The sequence below is a fragment of the Megalops cyprinoides genome, chromosome 17 (assembly GCF_013368585.1).
Source record: "Megalops cyprinoides isolate fMegCyp1 chromosome 17, fMegCyp1.pri, whole genome shotgun sequence".
NCBI classification, from domain to species: Eukaryota; Metazoa; Chordata; class Actinopteri; order Elopiformes; family Megalopidae; genus Megalops; species Megalops cyprinoides.
The window spans coordinates 488,908-510,453 of NC_050599.1; the positions used below are offsets into that span (position 1 = coordinate 488,908).

The window sequence follows — 21,546 nt, forward strand, 5'->3', positions numbered from 1 at the left end:
CACAGCAGGTCCCTCTCGCTCCCGGGGCGCGCGAGACACACGTCGTGCCATCTCGAGCGCTCGGAGAGCTCGCGCCAGCGGCTGTTATCAGTTATCGCGCGCTGCTTTTCCTCCGGTGGATCACGCGCTGTGTGAGGTGAAACGGGCTGGATGCAAATAAGAATCTGAATGTGTTTCAGGGTTACCGTGCAGAGTTCCGGATCGTTTTTCGTTTTTGAATTACTGGGGAATGTTTTGCAGTTTGCCAGGTTGCATTTGAGAACGGAAACCCAGAATGCCACGCTCTTGCTATGCAGGAAACATTAGAGCCGTATAGAAAGCACCAGGAGAAGCTCGCATTAAACGACGTATTTGTGGGATTATAGTGAATTTCCTGTTCGTTTGAAGACTTGGGATATCTGGGCACAGAGGACCCAGTGGGAGTCTTTTCAGCTACAGTCGGGAGGAAACTATAGAAATACTGTGCCGAGAAGCTCCTGCTGCCGCTTCCACGGTACTGCAGGTTACGCTGCTTACATTCCTCTCCAAGAGTAAGGAAAGGATGTGTTGTGTCAGTTTTGATCGCAGTCGATATACAGGAGGTAAAAGAAAATGCTCTGGATTAATCGGGGAGTAAAAGCCTTCGCTGAAAATATAACATCTAGATGGTCCACAATGGATGAACTTCTGATAACTAAGGTAAGGAGAAGGAAGCGGTTTAATGCGTGTTGAGAAAACGGTGGTTTTATCTGTGAGTACTGCTCGTCTCTGCTTTATAGCCTAATGGGCCGGTACATGGATCCCAGAACGCTTAAAGACTGTTATCCCAGTTACATGCTAATATGTCAATAGTCTATGAAGTAGTACATTTAGAATCTTCTTCAAAAATGTGTGCATACAGGAAAGGCTATCATTTTTATAGGAAAATGGACTATTCGTTTCATTTAGAGCAATACGGGGATTTCCAGCTTGCAGACGCGTCTGGGGGACTTGCTGAGTACCGCCTTCTGTGCAGTTTATTCTAATGAACTTGTTTGGACATTATACAGGAGGTCACGCATGTGTCCTAAATGCCAAACGCTATATTTTAAGTGTATTGTTGAATATTAACGAATGGAACAAACTTTTCACTTTCCACTTTACGGTTAGCTTGGTTTCACATTAACAGGCATCTATGCGTTTTAAGTAGACTGCCTTACATTGTGTTATAAACATTCATCTTGCAACGGAATAAGAATGTTTTGCAAGTGAGGTTAAGGCTTGCCACTGTTGATTTCCTGTCGTTTTTTGTGTTTCTATACAAAGTCAAATCACTGTATGGGGCTTAGGATACAGTCGATGCAATAGTGCAAGCTGTGATTAGTTTTAGTCACGGATGTAGGAGCGCAACAGTCTACAATTTTCTACACGGAGCATCAAAGTAATGGCCTGTCCGATGCGCAGAAAATGGGGGCTGATATCGGAGCATAGCGCGCGGCCGTGTGCCGGCGTGCGCTCGCACGTTTTGTGAAAGATGCCTGGCTAATCGAAATGCAGAGACACGGTGCTTACTTCAACAATCAAAGCTCTGTAAAACTTTAAGGCCTATGTAATCCCAAAGACGGACGGTTGGTCTAATTATAAATGCTGTAAGCCTGCGTAAGATATTTCTTGGGGCTCTGAGCAGACAGCCTCTGCAACGGGAACCATGCTCACATGTGCCTGAAATCATTTCCATGCTTCCGCCAGACAGCATGTATAGAATCATTTTTAGGTTTGAACGAAAAGCTGTCGTCTATCTTCATCTAAAAGCTGTGCAACGCGCGGCGTCACGTATTTGTTGCAATGGCAGCGGTTATGCGCTTGTCAATACCGCGCACAATATGTGTTCCTGTTCATGTATTCTTCGGGATACAGAGGAATTGATTGTATAGAGGAGGAACTCCAGCACCCCGAACAGAAAAATAACTGAACGAAAGAGAGCGATGTGCACTGATTATCACCACTTTGCAAGGAAAGCACGAAGACACTCACTTACCACAGTGGTTTGTCCAGAGAAGTACTGGAGAAATATTGTCGTATATTTGACTTACAAATAAACGAGTGGCTAACACCAACACTGTTTTTCTCATTTACTTTGGTGATCGCTTAACAGGCTAAAGTGTGTTTGCGAAGGAAAAAGTCACATTTTCATGGATTTGCGAGTCAACGTTAGAGGCAAATTGATGACTGTACGAGGTTCCGTAGTTAATTCAGGTTGTTGGTTACCCATCACTGTTTAGCGTTTGTTCAGTGGCTGTCCATCAAGGTACACATTTAGGATCAAAGGCTTTGAGATCGCATTTGTACATTTTAAGACTGTTTATTATTTAAGAGATGCCACAGAAAAACATATTTATTATTACATATTTTCATTTCAATTGTGAAAACCTTGGGAAATATATCCTGCTCAGATGTTGTTTTGCTGCTGTTTTTTGCATTGCATTGCATTGCATTGACCAGACTGTGCAATGCCTGAAATGTAAGAAATAAAGAATATGCTTTTGTACATTTTATTACTGATTCAGGAGCTGTAACACAGAGGTGTCCTGGGGGTTTATGGCTGGTTATGAAATTTTGATTATTAAAACCTTATCAAAAATCCTGGAGCAGTTCTGTGTGTTGTGTATTCTCTTAAGTTTACTTGCTTAGCTTGAGGCGTTTATTCTCCTGGATGGCCAGGTCTGTTTGGACATGTGCCAGAATGCGTATTACAGAGCTAGGTGTGTGACAGGTATTTATACAACAAACCTCTGAGGAAATGTGGATCTTGAAGGCCTTCTATGCTACCGTGTATCATGCTAAATTTGATGCAAATATTAACATATTGTCATGAAAGGAGAAGGAGCTGCCGTAAGTCACTTAAACAAAAGTGTAGCACACCTACAATAGAATTATCACAGGGATTTGCAATGGACATCAGAGAGGAATGATTTTAACAACATGCATATTGTCACAAGGTAATAGACCAACATACTCCCACATAAAAGGAGTAATAATAGTCAAGAGGCCATGTAGAACGTAATGAAAAGTTGTTGAGATAAAATATTAAAAGTGCATTCAATGAATGCAGTTATGGAATGGAATAATGAATATGTGGAATCAGATAGCTAATTATTTGACCTACATCCTAATTAAGAAAAGAAAGTCAGTGCACACTGTTTTCCAGTGAGACCTTGAGCTAGTTGTGATTAGTGCAGATATATAGCAAAAAGCGCTAATATCCTCAAAGTCTAAAGCAGAGGCTGCAGTGGCGAGGAAAAATATCCTCAGAGAGAGAAAGCTTTCGTTTAATTTAATGTAGGAGCTAGCGATGGGTTCCCTGATGAGTTACACCTGAGGAGGAAAGTGAGGTTTGGAATTTAATGATGATTCAGGCAGCATCACAGAGGGGTTGTCACATATGTGCCTATGCATTCAGTGAGGAAACGTCTTGCATTTATTCACAGAGAGTCACAATATTTTATGTTTGACAATTTATGAAGTTGATATAAAACATTTGGCAGTTAATGTAGGATTTTCTGTGGCAAGAAACTTGCTTGGTGAGCTTCCCTTAAGAATTGAGTCGTGCACTGCATGGTGGGATTGATTCATCTAACTTCAATAATAATTAATATTGTGTGCTGTGCAGGCCATCTTTACGCTTATGAAAAACATTTCAGAGTTCCTGCACCAGAATTGTAAATAGATGTGTTTGCAGGTGTCCCTTACTGAAATGCAGTTGACTACAAACAGTTCAAGGTTGTTGTTTAAAACACATCCTTGGCAGCTGTTCCTCAGGAGGAGTCTCTGGGGTGTTTATTGTAGGCTCTGTGGGTACTGAAAAGGTAAAGAGAGAGATAAATGTCATGTAATTGATGTGCATAGCACAGACTGGAATTAAGCCACATTACAGCATTTGATTCATAGTTTTTTTTTTTTTGGGGGGGGGGGGGGGGGGGGTTTACTTGCTGCTGTGCGTGTCTCAGGACAGAAGATACCGGCCTTTAGTGGACTAACCCAGATACTGTCACTGAGAGGTACACATGCTCCCCATTGGCCCACCCACCAGGCAGAGAAACCCGGCGCACTAATCTTACTGCCTGCTAGTTAAGCAGGTGCCTTTGCCTTGATGGATTAGAGGAGTGCCCTCAATAGACTTACAGCTAACCTCATCACCCACCTGATCTATTTGTCCTAAAAAAAAAAACACCACAGTTCAAACCATCATGACACATCAAACCAGCATGATGACGAATAGCGCGAGAACGTTTCCGCCGTCTGTTTCCGGCTGGAATTCAGTGATCACAGACCTGCTGCTGTGGGGGACTGCTCGATCATTGCAACTGCTATAGAAGTTATGTGGAATTCAGTGACACCTGAGGGTGTTCTTTACCTCACAGACATCATTTAGCACGTTTGTCTGATAGGCAACGGAGATATTCTTTTGAATACTTTCACATTTCATATGCATTCTGAAAACAGGTGGTGGTAGTATGAAGTCCAGTGAAATCGCACACACCAGGTCCACACCAAGTCAGTGGTGCTTAATAAACTGACAGTGATGAGGAAGTGCCCCATTGTCTTTGCTCACAGAGAACATCTTAGAAGCCTTTCAGCAAACCAGCAGGAATTGGCGTGTCTCTCTGCTGGGGGGGGCTGTGCCGGGACAGTGACCTGCAGCAATAGGAGCAGAACTGAGAGGCCTTGGGTTCGCACACGACGCTGTGGGTTCGGCTCCCAGGAGCCTCAGCGCTGGTGGTGAATATCCAGCTCTCCGCAATAATTACTAATGTTGTAAGACTGTGAGCACTGGAAGTTACTCTGGATTATGGCATCTGGCCAGTGCTGTAAGCTGCATTGTAATGTGGCAGAGCTATATGAGGGTTAAATCCCTCTGTAATCTATGAGAGCTTTGTAATGCATGTACTTATTGTTTTATGGGTTGTTTGATCCTCATATGCATGCTGAGTTGTCATCATTGTGTCAGTGTCTCTAATGCATGAGAACAGGTCTGTGCATTGGCTGACGTCCAGGCAGATCTTGGGGTTTTCATATAATACCTCTCTAAGCAGACCTTGGGCCTCTCAGCGGATCTAAAGGCTATAAATACAGGCACATATGTCAGAGGATGGCCCGGTGACGCGTGCTAAGTCCCTCCTGAGCTGCACATGAGCCTGCTTTCCAGCCTTGCATCCCGTATCGGCCAGCGGGATACAGGCTGGTGCCTTCACCTGTACACCTGCCTGCTCTTCCTCATCTTCATCCTCCTCCTGCATCTTCTCTCCCCACCTTCATCATCCTCCTGTATTTCCTCTCCTTCTCTCCTCTTGCACATGCTCCTGCCTACTCCAATCCCACCTCCTCCTCATCCAGGTCCATCCATCCTCCTCTTCCTCTTTATCCTCCTCCTTGTCTTCATTTCCCTCCTTCCTCATGCTTTTCTGTCTGCTCCTCTTCCTCCTGTCTGTCTGGGTATGCCCTTATTATGGGATGTTGGCTGGTGGTTTGAGATGGCTGTCTGTGGGGTTAATGTGTTTGTTTGTGTTGTCAGAATGTGATTCCCCAGCATGTCGCCAGCTTCAGAGTGTTATGGGCGAAGGTGGAATAGTGTTCCAGGGACAAATAACTGCTGCATTCTGTCACAGTTCAGCACACAACTGCGAATCCATTAAAACACCATCACAGCCGTGAACAGTCAGACTGCAGGGACATGCAGCACTATTGCAGGGTGATAAATACAGCCTGATTCAGATGGAGCACAGGATCAAAGCACAGCTCATTCATTAATCTCATTCCAGCTCAGTCACAATGCCCTCTCAAGGTTTCCATCTATGTTGTGGCAAATCTATATTTCTATAGTGTTACAGCAATATCAGGGGAATTAAGCAAGTGCCTGAAAGCCTGTTCTATTCAGCCTACACTAAACGCTGATGTATTCATAGATATCGAGCAGAAGGCCACTGCTTTCAATTCACATGTGACAATTTTACCAAGTGACAGGATAAATATTTATCCAGTCAGCAGTGGCGATGTTCCACTCAGTGTTTGATGAAGGAGTCAGTGAGAAGCTGGTGCAGCAGAGGCCACCTGCCTGTCAGACAGACACAGCCCACCTGGAGGACCCTGCTGCTCACAGCCGGGCCCCGGGATGCAGAGTGCTGTGCTGTCTGTGTGCGGAGCGCCGTGCTGTCTGTGTGCGGAGTGCCGTGCTGTCTGTGTGCGGAGTGCTGTGTTGTCTGTGTGCGGAGTGCTGTCTGTGTGCGGAGTGCTGTCTGTGTGCGGAGCGTCGAACGCAGGGTGTGTTATGCTTACACTCTGTGGTGGGTGTTTATCTGCATGGGTCACAGCTGCAGCGCACGGTGTCACCAGGAACAGAGAGTTTAGGTGAAGAACGCTGTGGCTTCCCTCTGCTTTCTGATGTCACTGGAGACCGTGAGCCCATTGGTCAGCCCTGCTGGCTGCTGTGTAATTTTTCCCATTCCTGCCGCTGCAGCCATAAAGAGGCAGCAGCCAGCTCTGTGCCAGTGGCTGCAACAGCAGGACACCTGCCTGAGTCTGAGGGCACGAGCCATTAGGTCACTGCCTCAGATATGCATCCCACAAATCAAAAGAAGTGGCTTCGGAAAGTGCTGAGTAAAGACATCTCTGGACCTGTTCAGTGTGTCCCTTCTAGGCCACCATCTACCAACCTGCATGTATTTATACATGTCCAGATGTGTGTGTCTCCACGTGTGTGTGTCCAGGTGTGCCACTCCTTTTAAAAACACACCCCAATCTCCTGTTTGAACCACAGCCATCATGGGCCCAGCGTCACGGTAAAAAAACAAACCTGTCATGACAGAAGCAAGCCCAACGGGGAGCAGGCACAGTGTGTCAGTATCGTCAGTGCTCAGATGATGCTCTTGTGTTTGCTAATGCTAGATGGATGTTTAGTAGACATGACACTCAGAGAGATGAGGAATTTCTCCTCTGCGTTACCATGGTATTATTGAGTGAAAGAAAGAGCAGGTGGGGGCGGGGGGAGTGGGGGGTGCAGGGGACGGGGGGGGGGGGGTTGGCTGTTTCGGATGAAGGCTGCTGTCACCCCGGCTCCTCTGTGGCCCTGAGACTCAAAGCAGTCAGGCACAGATTTACAGCTTTTCCGGACTGGCCTTTGTGTTTTTTTCTAAAGATTCATTTTACAACAGCAGCCTGCCCCAGTGGGCCCAATGGCCATCCTCAATGACGAGAGAGCGAGAGAGAGAGAGAGAGAAAGGGAGCGAGACAGAGAGAGATGGAGAGATACAGAAATGTGGATAAATAAAGGACCTGATCACAATGGTCAGCGGTGATCGCAGGCTGACAGCGAGATCCAGACTGGAGGGACAGAGGTGCACAAAATACGGAAATTTTGATGAGGGAAAAAAACAGCAATTCCACATTTTATCACACTTTCAAACACCAAAAAAGAACAATACAAACAGCAAAGAATTACCATGAAAATACACAGAGCCCCACTATCTGTGATGTACTTTCCAGAGTCCTGCCAACTGTGGATCGGTGCTTTACCCATCTGTGCCTATGAACATTTACCTCGTACAAATATTTATGTAAGAAAACCACTGATGCTACACATATTTTTCTTGTTCTTGGTGTTCATCTGTTTCTTAGTTTCAAAGTCATCAGTCTTATGTCTGATTTAATAATGCTGCTCTGTAATGTCAATAAGGCTTTAAAGTTTGAAACTGAGAAAAAGATGAGAAAGAAAAATACAGTGAATGACAGAGAAAAAGGCAGAGGTGATGAGAGTATAAAAGAGACAGAATGACAGAGAGAGAGAAAGAGAGAGACAGGAATAGAGATGGACAGTGAGAGAGAGACAGGAATAGAGATGGACAGTGAGAGACAGAGACAGGAGTAGAGATGGACAGTGAGAGACAGAGACAGGAGTAGAGATGGACAGTGAGAGAGAGACAGGAGTAGAGATGGACAGTGAGAGAGAGACAGGAGTAGAGATGGACAGTGAGAGACAGACAGGAGTAGAGATGGACAGTGAGAGAGAGACAGGAATAGAGATGGACAGTGAGAGAGAGACAGGAGTAGAGATGGACAGTGAGAGACAGAGACAGGAGTAGAGATGGACAGTGAGAGAGAGACAGGAGTAGAGATGGACAGTGAGAGACAGAGACAGGAGTAGAGATGGACAGTGAGAGAGAGACAGGAGTAGAGATGGACAGTGAGAGAGAGACAGGAATAGAGATGGACAGTGAGAGACAGACAGGAGTAGAGATGGACAGTGAGAGAGAGACAGGAATAGAGATGGACAGTGAGAGACAGACAGGAGTAGAGATGGACAGTGAGAGAGAGACAGGAGTAGAGATGGACAGTGAGAGACAGACAGGAGTAGAGATGGACAGTGAGAGAGAGACAGGAGTAGAGATGGACAGTGAGAGACAGACAGGAGTAGAGATGGACAGTGAGAGAGAGACAGGAGTAGAGATGGACAGTGAGAGACAGACAGGAATAGAGATGGACAGTGAGAGACAGACAGGAGTAGAGATGGACAGTGAGAGAGAGACAGGAGTAGAGATGGACAGTGAGAGACAGACAGGAATAGAGATGGACAGTGAGAGAGAGACAGGAGTAGAGATGGACAGTGAGAGACAGAGACAGGAGTAGAGATGGACAGTGAGAGACAGAGACAGGAGTAGAGATGGACAGTGAGAGAGAGACAGGAGTAGAGATGGACAGTGAGAGAGAGACAGGAATAGAGATGGACAGTGAGAGACAGAGACAGGAGTAGAGATGGACAGTGAGAGACAGAGACAGGAGTAGAGATGGACAGTGAGAGAGAGACAGGAGTAGAGATGGACAGTGAGAGAGAGACAGGAGTAGAGATGGACAGTGAGAGACAGAGACAGGAATAGAGATGGACAGTGAGAGAGAGACAGGAATAGAGATGGACAGTGAGAGACAGACAGGAGTAGAGATGGACAGTGAGAGACAGACAGGAGTAGAGATGGAGTAGAGATGGACAGTGAGAGACAGACAGGAGTAGAGATGGACAGTGAGAGAGAGACAGGAGTAGAGATGGACAGTGAGAGACAGACAGGAATAGAGATGGACAGTGAGAGACAGACAGGAGTAGAGATGGACAGTGAGAGAGAGACAGGAGTAGAGATGGACAGTGAGAGACAGACAGGAATAGAGATGGACAGTGAGAGAGAGACAGGAGTAGAGATGGACAGTGAGAGACAGAGACAGGAGTAGAGATGGACAGTGAGAGACAGAGACAGGAGTAGAGATGGACAGTGAGAGACAGACAGGAGTAGAGATGGACAGTGAGAGAGAGACAGGAGTAGAGATGGACAGTGAGAGAGAGACAGGAGTAGAGATGGACAGTGAGAGAGAGACAGGAGTAGAGATGGACAGTGAGAGACAGACAGGAGTAGAGATGGACAGTGAGAGAGAGACAGGAATAGAGATGGACAGTGAGAGAGAGACAGGAGTAGAGATGGACAGTGAGAGACAGAGACAGGAGTAGAGATGGACAGTGAGAGAGAGACAGGAGTAGAGATGGACAGTGAGAGACAGAGACAGGAGTAGAGATGGACAGTGAGAGAGAGACAGGAGTAGAGATGGACAGTGAGAGACAGACAGGAGTAGAGATGGACAGTGAGAGAGAGACAGGAATAGAGATGGACAGTGAGAGACAGACAGGAGTAGAGATGGACAGTGAGAGAGAGACAGGAGTAGAGATGGACAGTGAGAGACAGACAGGAGTAGAGATGGACAGTGAGAGACAGACAGGAGTAGAGATGGACAGTGAGAGACAGACAGGAGTAGAGATGGACAGTGAGAGAGAGACAGGAGTAGAGATGGACAGTGAGAGAGAGACAGGAATAGAGATGGACAGTGAGAGAGAGACAGGAATAGAGATGGACAGTGAGAGACAGACAGGAGTAGAGATGGACAGTGAGAGACAGACAGGAGTAGAGATGGACAGTGAGAGACAGACAGGAGTAGAGATGGACAGTGAGAGAGAGACAGGAATAGAGATGGACAGTGAGAGAGAGACAGGAGTAGAGATGGACAGTGAGAGACAGACAGGAGTAGAGATGGACAGTGAGAGACAGACAGGAGTAGAGATGGACAGTGAGAGACAGACAGGAGTAGAGATGGACAGTGAGAGACAGACAGTGACAGAAAAAGGCAAAGAGCGCAGCTTGTTTCATGTGTTTTGTATATTTCGTTTATAGCATTACACATGAGACCAGCCTGCTGGCGTGCAGTCCCAGGGGACGCCACGCCCATGTCAGCCATGCCCACATTAGCTGATCCAATCACAGCGTTTGGTTCTGCTGGCTCTCGTGGGTAGTGAAGGGTGGTGCCGTCCTTTTCCAGGATGTGTTGCCGACCAGAATATTAATTTTACGCATTTTATACAAGCACAGGAAATGAAAAAGCACCACATGGACCGAAATTCAGTTTGAAATCATTTAGAGAGAGTTGGCTTCCGTGCAAAGAATCTGTTACATATCGACAGGAACAAGGACAGAGAGGGGATTATAGTTATTGTTTGGGATTAGATTTTTTCCATGAAAACTCCTAAAACTTACAGTGGACTTGTAACATTTTAGATTAATGCATTTCACTGAATTTGCTAAGCTCATTTGGTTGTTTCATTCAGATTTTATCTTTTTGGCACTGACCCCACTGGTCCGCTGACTGCACGTGTAGACAGCAGCTCTCCCCCAGCCTCTCTTCTTTCTGCTGCGATCTCAGTGTGTGAGTTTTCACACCTCTGCTCTGCTCAGAGAGCCGACGGTGTGGCGGGATCAGAGAGCCTGCGGTGTGGCGGGATCAGAGGAGCTGCAGTGTGGCGGGGTTAGGCTGACAGAGGGGCCACGGTGCGGCGGGATCAGAGGGGCCACGGTGCGGCGGGATCAGAGGGGCCACGGTGTGGCGGGATCAGAGGGGCCGCGGTGTGGCGGGATCAGAGGGGCCGCGGTGTGGGGGGATCAGAGGGGCTGCGGTGTGGCGGGATCAGAGGAGCTGCAGTGTGGCGGGATCAGAGGAGCTGCAGTGTGGCGGGATCAGAGGAGCTGCAGTGTGGCGGGGTTAGGCTGACAGAGGGGCCGCGGTGCGGCGGGATCAGAGGAGCCACGGTGCAGCAGGATCAGAGGGGCCACGGTGCGGCGGGATCAGAGGGGCCGCGGTGTGGGGGGATCAGAGGGGCCGCGGTGTGGCGGGATCAGAGGGGCCGCGGTGTGGCGGGATCAGGTAGGCAGAGGGGCCGCGGTGTGGCGGGATCAGGTAGGCAGAGGGGCCGCGGTGCGGCGGGATCAGAGGGGCCACGGTGTGGGGGGATCAGGTAGGCAGAGGGGCTGCAGTGTGGCGGGATCAGAGGGGCCACGGTGCAGCAGGATCAGAGGGGCCGCGGTGTGGCGGGATCAGAGGGGCCGCGGTGTGGCGGGATCAGAGGGGCCGCGGTGCGGCCTGTATCTGTGAGCACATTACACAGGGAGAAATGCTTATGTAAGCGCAGCCAGATGAAGGTTATGGTCATTCTGCTCGTGTATTATTCTAGGAGTATTCAATGCAAATTAAACTAACTCCACACATGCCTGTAGCAATCCATTGATCAGGTTCACTAAATATACAGATAAATGTTTCATTCTGTTTCCTTTAGCGCTAAAGAGAGTAATACAGCTATAAAATTGTTCAGATCTGTTGTAACCACAGTGTTACTCTACCTAGGGTGAATCACGTCACTGTGTTACATTTTAAAGAATTCCATTCTGCCACTATGTACATTTTGACAATAAAATATTTTCTGTTGTAATATTCTGCCTCTATGGCAACCAGTCACTGCAACATTGTAGCACTAGTATTTTGTGTCTGTGATTTGATAGACTCGTTTCACCTGTAGTCTCTCTGCTGTTTGAGCTCAGTGACGTTTCCTGAGTCACTGCATTATATATGCCTTCTTCAGGAAAGATTGGCACATCTGGAACTGCAGGCTTGGATGCTTTATATTATTCATCAAAGACAAATCGTCTGAATTATGAACAGTCTTATACAGTAATATAAGAAATAGTCCAGATTTAAATGCATGGAAATAGCAGTCATCAATTAGCCAGTGTGCTGTTCACAGTGAGTGTGTGGTGCACCTTAGAAAGGTCAGAGATGGACGTCAGCAGGGTGAGCTTTGATCGGTTCACATAGAACGCCCTGCTAGCGTCTTTCGTTGCTGTTTCTGCGGCTGTTGATTCTGGTCCGGATTGGGGATAAGTTCATTGGGGGTGGGGGTGAGTTTTTGTTGGTAGTCGGGGTGAGTTTTCATTGGGAGTGGGGGTGAGTTTTCGTTGGGAGTGGGGGTGAGTTTTCATTAGGAGAGGGGGTGTTTTCGTTCGCAGTGGGGGGGGGGTGTTACCACTGAGGTTCTGCGCTGTAATGCTACGCCTGGGCAACAGCTGCTTGGTTACTGAGGGAGACACTGGGGTCACTAAAAAAGCTAAAGACAAGAGTGTGGCCCCTGTAACCTCTGTGGTTCAGCTCATCATGTTTCCCTCTGGGGGAGTATTTCCTCTCAGCCTCACGGCCAGGAGAAATCTCTTCAGCGTAGGTTGCAAAAAACTTGTTGTATTGTTGGAAGCGTGAATCCAAGTGCAGTTTTACTCCATTCGTTTTGATCTTGTTCATTGTCTTTTTGTTGGTTTTTAAATGTAGCTCCACCTCTGACTGCATGTTGTGCTTCCTGCTCCTTAGACTAGATGTAGCACCTGAAACTCAAGGTTGTTTGCAACTGAAGGACCTCATCCGCCCCCGCACTCCTCCTCCTCCAAATGCAGTAGCACTTTGCACAGGCTGGGCGTGTAATAAGCATGTTTTCAGTGTCCACAAGGTGCATGTCAACCTAATAACAGGACAGAAGATTCCGGATCATTCCTGCAACGTGACACAGGGCAGATGCTCAGAGATGGGTACTGGCCAGTTTCATTCTGATTTATGTCCTTCTCAGCGGGTAGCTGCTGAATCACGTATAACCAGATGTGGAACCAGGAATGGACAGTTGCTTTGAAACTGCTGATAAGAGTGCTGTGCACTTGCAGGCAGCTGCTTCTCTGTGTTTCCCCTGCAAGCGCTGACCGTGTGCTTTCACAGATGCATGCTCAGGGTGGCGGTGTGAGTTTCTCCTCAGGTTGCAAGCTTGGCAGAGTTTGCATTCACATATGAATATTTCAGTCCTTTTGGAGACAACTGGCTGCTGTCTACTGCTGTTTATAGTCGCATACAACCCATAAGATGTATGAAACCATGGAGACCAGACAACACAAGAGCACCGACAGGGTGAGGCAGACGACCTGTGACAATTTCAGGTGCCCCAGGTTCTGTGGCAGAGATAAATAATGTGAGCACTGCGTAGAAGGACCCTCTGATTGGCGTTTTCAGCCAGTCTGTGAGAGAGAGAGCTGCCAGTCCAAAGCAGGCCGACTGAGAGTCAGCCCTGAGAGGGACTCTCATTCTGCTGAGTGGTAGTAATTGATATTTGATTATCATTATATCTAAACAATTATTCAATAATGTGTTATTACATTTAGTCAAAAGATAAAAACTTGCATATTTCAAGATACTAGTTAAGCAAAATTCTACTTTATTTGTATTGTAGTAACTAGTACTGCTGAATTGTATTCTCCCTCACAGACATTACCAGCCTGTGTTGCATAATCACAGTAATGATCAAAGTCTATCATGCATTTGCTCACAGTGACTGCCAAACTGTATCATATACTTACATTAATTGCTGGCTTGCATAATATACTCACAATAATTACCAACCTACATCATTTGCTTAACTGCAGCTATTACCAGCATACATAATATACTCTCTCACTCACAGTAATTACCAGCCTGCATCGCATACTGACTTTCCATCCAGCATCGTATACTCCCAGTAATTACCAACCTGCATCTTATCTCAGGGCTCTCTCAGGAAACAACAGCCATTTTGGCTCTGAATCAAACAGTGAAATGGAGTGTGTCGGGGCTCCCTTTAGGGTTGTCAAGCCTGTTTGCTGAATTATGAATATTTAATCAGTCAGCAGTCGTGTCTTTATTTGGACGGAGGGGTGTTTAGTTTAGGCCCTGTTGTGGCAGGTAACAGTGTGGTTTTCCAGAGGGAGCTCGTTTGGCTTGGCTTCCATGCTTCCTGCCTGCCGGCCGGGCGTGTGTGTGGACAGGCAGGCAGATTGCTTTCTGTTGGCTGTTACTTGGGCTTGGCCCACTGCCACCCCCTTTCACTGCAGGGGAAAAGCCTGAAATGATGAGGGACCCTGTGGGCTACCTGGGGGCCACCGGAGCCTCCCGCCAAACGGGACGGGACAGGAAGCAGGTGAATGAGGCGGCAGCTGACCCTGCCCGCTACTCCACCTGTGCCTCTGCTCCATATTTTAAAATCACAACCTACGATAAGACTGTTAGAGCAGTGTACAGCATGAAAATGGCCCTATATTCCAAAGGATTAATATATACACAGTTAAACATTATACAGACTGTGGCAGAAGATGCCAGGCCTGGGCACTGCCGCTCTCCTGCTCTCCTGTGGGCGTGCCCGTGCCGCATATGGCAACGTGCTGCAGGCTGTGTGTGCTTTCACATCACGGCAACAGCGGCCTGTGCTGCTTCAGAATTCTGAACACAGCTTCCGCCACTGTATAAGCCTGCAAACGAGGACAACGTCACATAGAGGTAGAGGTCAAGGGTCACAGCCACATGCTGACATGGCTTACCCTGTCTGGCTGTGGAGAAACAGGGCAGCAGGCTGGATTTCTTCTTTAAAATGCAAAATCTCCAGCCAGTACAAGACAGGACAGGAAAACTTTAACATGATCCTCTGTAACTGTGGTATTCCAAAGTTACCGCTTAAATAATACACTGCCATTTAAATGTTGCATTAATGCTTCGCTTATTATCCCATTACTAACTCAATAATTAAACACTCATCAAATATTACTGAGAGCTACAGAAAACCTGGGCTCTGTGTCATAAGTCATTTCAGTCATAACCATGGCCCTCAGAAATGTTCAAGCTGCAGTTTCCACAGATCCTCCTTGGTCACAGTGCAAACATCTTTCTGTGGTGAACTCCAAGCCTGTGATCTGGGCTTCAGCGTTCACCGTTATGGTGTGTGCACTAATGAAGCTGTAAGCAGGACTGCCTGCCATGGGAAACATGCTTTCTGCTGCTGGAGGCTGTCAGCGAGGGCAGCATCACCGCGTAGGCGCTGCTGACGTCTTAATCGTCCCAAAGAAGCTTTTCATCCTTTTCCTCCATCTCTACCCTAAGATACTCCAGGGATGACAGCTGACAGCTGGTAAACAGAGAGAGGTGGCAAAAATATCAACATGAACACGAAGGTGAGTGAGAAAGAGACAGATGTAAGAAAGCTGGGAATGTGCTCCCTCCCAAACCCAGAGCAGGAATACCCTGAGGACCTCGCGCCCTATTCCTGCTTCGTTAAAGTGTGTTTATCATACGTACGTTAGACAGTGTTCTTTTAATGAATGGGAAAAATGAGTCCTCCCATGGGCAAAAGCGAAACGGCCGAGCCACTATGCCAGTGCTAGGGATCTGAGAGAGCAGTTTATTCAGGAATTAAACACAATGGTTTCTCTGGAGATCAGATTCTGGTCCAGTTACCTGTTTCCATATTCTCCATATTTCCATATGCTTCCATATGTTGTTTGGTACAACCTTTCCTCACCACACACACCGTTGCCAGCGTCCCCCTGCCCTGCCTGTGGCCGTAGCGGAGGGGCAGCTCTGAGCATGTGCTGCCTAGTGACTGGCACAAAGCATTAGAGCTTTGCTGAGCTAATTGCTTCTTCAACGATTGGATGTTTCAAGCCACCAGAATCTGGTAAATCAATTAGTTAAAATCAACTGATTGTAAAAGTAATTAGAATGAATTGATCTGTGATTCACGAGGCCGTGTGTTTGCTGGAATGGACACAGTGAGCATTTTTCTGGCTCACAGAGCCTGCCCCCTGTGGAAGCACAGTCATGTTACTAAGATTTATTATCCTTGGAATTGAGGCGAGCTTTGCCAAGTTTAATCTCCAGTTCACATAAATACTAAGGCGACATTTATCAAAGTCCTTGGGGAAATTCAAATCGCCTTGCTCCTCCAAATGAAGAAATGCACCGGTTTCGGCACGCCATAGTCCCACTCTCCCTCTCTGCTGCTGTGGCCCGTAAAGAGGCCTCTTCTAGAAGACCTGACCGTTAAACTGATCATATTCTTATTTGCAGTATTTAACAATCAATTAACCAAACCGTTAAAACTCACGCAACTCGGTACACTGAAGTATGCAGTGGTGTGTGTATTTGTAACGCAGCATATGAAACGGAACAGTGTGCAGATTGTGGCTGTAAGCGTGGTGCTTTTTTAGCGCGGTGTTATTTTGCTGCCCTGACTGCGGGTGACGGGCGCAGTAAAAACACCACGGCTGTCACACAGGGGGTAGAAGGCAGGCTGAAGGTGAGGATATGCCAGCGCTCCTGCAGCTGTTAGTGCTGTCATGATGCTGTCAGAGGGCATTAACTCCTGACTGACAGTTGTCCATCAGCAGCCCTGCACTGATGGCTCCGTTGGGTTGAGGTGTGTCTGAGATTGACGTTTCCCTGCTTCCTGGACCGCCACAGACACACCTGTGTGTTGCTGCTGTCCAGGTGTCTGCCGCGCGGCAAGATGCTGCCCCAGGCCGATGTGGCTGTGTCAGTGTGATGCTGGCGGAGGCTGGACAGAGGCAGCGTTCTCAGGCCACACATCACACGGCACTGCATGGCATCACATGACAGTCTGCGTTTATGAGCAATTTGACCTGAAACCTGATGCAGCCAGCACAAACCCAGAGAGCTGGGCTGGGATTGGTCCGTCTCTGTCATGACTGCAGGCACTTACACTTGCTGTGATATGAGCAGCACTTCCTTTTGAGTGGAATGTGATTCTCTGAGAGAAGTGCTCGCGCTCGGAATGTTGATGCTACATTGCACTAACACTCATAGATCACTGTGCAAAGCCTCCCTGTTCTCTGAATAACGAATAATGTTCACCTCACGTGTACTAGCCACCATTTATATCTGAAAAAATATAAATATAACAGTGTACTGGAAATTGTTGAAGAATTTTACAATGAACTTCAAGAATTGAGTTTTGACATACTGTACCAAATATACACCGAATGGCACACATATGGGTGTTTGTGGCTGTGGGTGGTGGTCGCATGGTGTGGTAATCAGACACATTGATGCATGCAGCGATGAAGTTGATCAGATTTAGGCTGGCAGACAGGACAATCTAATGGTGCAGTGGAAAGATTCTCTGTGCTACTGCAGGAAGTGTGGGGACGTCATGGCCACTAAGACTACAGGAAGTGCAAAACTGTCCAATTACTGTCACTTTATGAGGTTGCACTCAAATGCTGCTTTAATGAGGTCAAACGGCAGGGGTTTGTGAGGACTCAGACCTCTGGGTTTATTTCTGTATGATACCCTGAGAAGAGGTCAGGATGCTGTAGGTATGGGGTGCCCGACCCTCCACAATGTTGTGGATGGCACGTTATATTATATTATACTATATTGATCAAATGTGAGGAGAAATAAGATATAAAAAAGCTATAAAAGAGTGACTATACTGTATAGCAACTAAACCAGGGTCATTCTGTAAATATGTCTGACATCAGTCTGGCTAAATGTATTGGGTTCATAATTTGCTTTATCTGTATCTTTTATATTCAGTCATGCTCACAAATAGGACTTTCAGTGAAACCATTTGCAGCCATTACAGCCCTTTCAGATTCAGTTATAAACTCTCCAATAAACACTGCTTTGGTTTCTCCTCCTTTTTGCCACTCTGGAGCATCTCTGTAGGTCTCCATCTTCCTCTCTTCCTTTTTGCCACTCTGGAGCATCTCTGTAGGTCTCCATCTTCCTCTCCTCCTTTTTGCCACTCTGGAGCATCTCTGTAGGTCTCCATCTTCCTCTCTTCCTTTTTGCCACTCTGGAGCATCTCTGTAGGTCTCCATCTTCCTCTCCTCCTTTTTGCCACTGTGGAGCATCTCTGTAGGTCTCCATCTTCCTCTCTTCCTTTTTGCCACTGTGGAGCATCTCTGTAGGTCTCCATCTTCCTCTCCTCCTTTTTGCCACTGTGGAGCATCTCTGTAGGTCTCCATCTTCCTCTCTTCCTTTTTGCCACTCTGGAGCATCTCTGTAGGTCTCCATCTTCCTCTCCTCCTTTTTGCCACTCTGGAGCATCTCTGTAGGTCTCCATCTTCCTCTCCTCCTCCAGCCTCTTCATCCCTCTGCTTTGCTCTCTGAGTGTCTGCATCTCAACAGTGGAAAAAAGCATGCAAAACACACCACTCCACATCCACTTGCATCAGTATAGTGCGGTATACAGTGTCTGTACACACACACACACACACACACACACACACACACACACACACACACAGACACAGGAAGAAAGAGGAGAGAGGAAGAAAGAGAGAGAAATATGTTTATTAACCACACCTTGGGGCTTGGCTATACAACAATCGTATGTCACAGATTTTGCATTTTATATATATATATATGAATAATATGTCATTTAAAATGAGGAGTCAATTGTCACATAAGTATATAAAAGTTTTTTAGATAAAGTGTTGTTCATTAAAGAGAGTAGAGATTTCCCTGGTGTTCTGGCTAAATTCCAATCAGGCCTTTTCTTTCTGGCATCTAATAATCCCCCCAGTTTAATTGACTCTATAATTTTCTCCCTCTCCACCTCAGCTGGTGGGAGGTGAGAGTCCTGGTGCAAAATGGCTGCCGTGTCTCACCCAGGTGGGAGCTGGTTGACTGCTCCCCCACCCCCCCTTCCTGTGTGTACTCTGCTAAAAGGCACTATATATCATTATTAAAATCGCTATTAAGTTAAATGTTTTTTACTCAATGTTTTATTTGAAAATGCGGTAAAAATGTTTATGCCAGTGAGGTGTGCCCATATAAAGGGCAGATCAGAGGAGAGGAGAGGACCTGTAAACAGTTTTTTGGAGTGTTGTGGGTTTGGGGAAACACCCCTCTCTGGTGAGTGTGTGTTTGCTGATAAGAGGGCAGCTTTTCTTCCAGCTCTTCGCTCTTATGGATGAGTTCAGTGACAGCTCTGACCCAATCACCGATCAGCGGTGCTGTGCGCTCAGGCAGGAGCCCTGTGAGATGCAGGGATGGTGGCAGGGCGTTGAGCTCACAGAGTGTGAGTCGCTTTTACCAGCTACACCCTCACTGATCTGAGAGCTTCCTCACTGCTGCCCTGTGAGGGGGACACCGAGAGCATGTGCTTTAGGTCAATGCTGTTGTATTTTGGAGATCATTCACAGTCAGGACTCTGAATCAAGGATTGGAAACATGAAGAAGCACTGTGATTAACTCAGCCAGCTGTGTCCTGGCCGGTGTCAGGAGGGCTTACCCCTCTGCTGGCAGGATCACCAGCAGTTGGCGTATCATTGCCACGCCCCAGTGTACAACAGACTTCTATTTTAATACAAGTGACAATGGCCACTCTGATGAGATATTTATGACTGCAGGTGATGTCAGCTGTTTAAGAGGACCTACAGTGGAGGGGAAATTAAACCCTGAACTTCTGTTTCTATAATTGGCTGGTTATGTGGTGGAATACTGTGAAGCATGTGTCACACAGGTTTCCCTTAGCAGGGATCTTCCAAGCAGGGTATTTTTCACAGTGTTAGATGTTAAAGTATTATAGGTATTCCCTGCTTAAAGGAAATAAAAACAATGATTAAGAACATCTGACTACTGTGCAAGCATAGCTGTATCACCCTCTTTTCCTTGTATGACCTCTGACCTCTGACCGGTGTCAGTGATGTGGTGAGATGGGACAGGTGGGTGAGGGTTCAGGCGTTGCTGCAGAGAGCAGCGGTAGCTGAGAGCCCAGCAGAAGTAGGTTAGAGGCCCGAGGAGCACGTGCTCTCAGAGTCACGTGGCCACCAACAGAGAAGAGGTAGCTCCTGCAGCTGGCCCCTCCCAGCCCCCTCTCCCCCTCTCTACCCCTATTTACCCTCCCAGCCCCCCTCTGCCCCCACCCCCACCCCCCAGGATACCCCTAAAGTCTGCAGACACTGCAGTGCCCCTGTCATTTATGATGGATTTAGGCTGAATAGTTGTGTCTTTTTGGTTACATATGAATGTGTAGTTAAGAATTCCCTTTAGAACAGAGTGTTTACAGACCTGTGGCAGGCAGAACAGTCAGAGGTTTTTCTTCTTTTTGATTAGCCCAATTAGGTGTGGAAATGGCAGATCTGGCAGCAATAGCTCCCACAGCCTGAGTGACTGTGAAAGAACACGGAGCAGAAACCCTGACACAGGTCAGATCAAAGCTCTCTGTGCTGCCCGGAGCTGGGCTAACACCTGCAACAATCAGCCTCTGTGTGCGCGGTGTGTGCGCGGTGTGAGTGTGAGTGTGTGTGTGTGTGTGTGTGTGTGTGTGTGTGTGTGCGCATGTGTGCGTGCGTGTGTGTGTGCGCAGGTGCATGTGAATGTGTGTGTGTGTGTGTGTGTGTGTGTGTGAGTGTGCGTGTGTGTGCGTGTGCATGTTTGCATGCGTGGCTCTGTGTGTGTGTGCGTGCGTGTTTGTGTGTGTGTGCGCGTGTGTGCGTGTGTGTGTGTGTGTGTGTGTGTGTGTGTGTGTGTGTGTGTGTGCGTGCGTGCGTGCGTGTGTGTGTGCGCAGGTGTATGTGTGTGTGTGCATGTGAATGTGTGTGTGTGTGTGTGTGTGTGAATGTGTGTGTGTGTGTGTGTGTGTGTGTGTGTGTGTGTGTGCATGCATGTGTGTGTGTGTATGTGTGCACGGATGTGCATGTGTGTGTGCTCTCTGTAACTAGCTCAGTCTCCTCCTTGGTGTGGGTTGGCATAGCCCTGTGTGCTGTGGGCGTGTGGAGTCCTGGGATTTAGCTGTAATAATCAGATAAACTTCGCATGGAAGACAAATTGCCAGCAGGCGTTACAGTACTTAACCTACTTAACGGCAGCATTTATTTACAGTAACAGGCTACACTGCAGCATAGTGTAAAGACCAATTAGGAGCCTATTACAATGCTGCACCAATTGGCAAATAACACCCTCATGACTTACCTCACAGCACACTTTCTCCAGGAAAGCCTGAATCATTAGAAAGTCTTAATCACAGTTTGGACTTGCTTAGTGTTAGTTTGGTCAGATTCAGAGACTTGACTATAAGTGTTAGATTTGTATGTGTGATATATACAAATACAGGTCTTTGATTCTTTCTATAGGTCACATTAATTGTGGCACATTAATTTATAACTGATTTATGAAAATGAAGAGGTTATATTTCTAGAACAACAGTAAAAGATCTTGACAAGGCAAAGGTCCTGATTCCTCCCCTGTTTGCACACATTCATACACATGCAGTTCCCCTCAGAGGCTCCTGGTTTGTGAATGCAGCAGAACTGTCCTGCCTGGTCCTTTGCTGTTATACTCTATGAAATTCAAATAGATTTGACTGACTCA

At 47.0% G+C, this 21,546-nt stretch overlaps 1 protein-coding gene across 1 annotated transcript in view; it reads left to right on the forward strand.

Annotated features, from left to right (window-relative positions):
- Positions 1–540: 540 nt before the first annotated feature.
- Positions 541–21,546, forward strand: part of LOC118792305 (leucine-rich repeat and fibronectin type-III domain-containing protein 2-like) — an 82,355-nt gene continuing 61,349 nt past the window's right edge. The window contains exon 1 of the mRNA XM_036550130.1: positions 541–678. The gene's annotated coding sequence lies outside the window, so the exon portion shown is untranslated. The remainder of the gene's footprint in view (positions 679–21,546) is intronic.